The sequence below is a fragment of the Penaeus monodon genome, chromosome 19 (genome assembly GCF_015228065.2).
Source record: "Penaeus monodon isolate SGIC_2016 chromosome 19, NSTDA_Pmon_1, whole genome shotgun sequence".
NCBI lineage: Eukaryota > Metazoa > Arthropoda > Malacostraca > Decapoda > Penaeidae > Penaeus > Penaeus monodon.
Window position 1 is genome coordinate 38,337,209 of NC_051404.1, and position 514 is coordinate 38,337,722.

Genomic DNA, 514 nt, shown 5'->3' on the forward strand with positions numbered 1-514 from the left:
AGTTCAGTGTGCTGCTAGCCGTGGTTGGAGGTAGACGCGTTGACCCTTTGTCTCCCTGCCTCCCGTCACTCGCTCGGATGCGGTAAGGATGCGGGCCTTGGGAGAGATACGTTGGGGGTGTGGGCACGGAGGCTTCTCCTGTGCTAGCGAGTTTCAGATAGGGCTTATTTCGGTACTGTACCTTGTTCAGCTTTTGGATCGATGCGATTTTAGGGTACGTTATGTGATTTTGTACTTTTAGCTACTGAAGTTTTATTTGGAGTTGGTTGCTTAATATTTCCGGTTTCGGGTGTTTCAGATGAGCTCAAGTCGTGAGTTTTGAGAACGTGATGCGCAGCGCTGCTCCTCGCCCCCTCTGAGACAGAAACCGTACTTCGAGTCAACCGCTCGCCGGCGGAGGAGCCGTTATACGTGTCCATCAGGAGGAAAGGCGGAACCAGCAATGGAAAATTTCGAAAAGAAGTTCGTGAAGGAGGAGCGAGGGGGGGGCCTGGAGAGCAGCAGGCCGGATGCG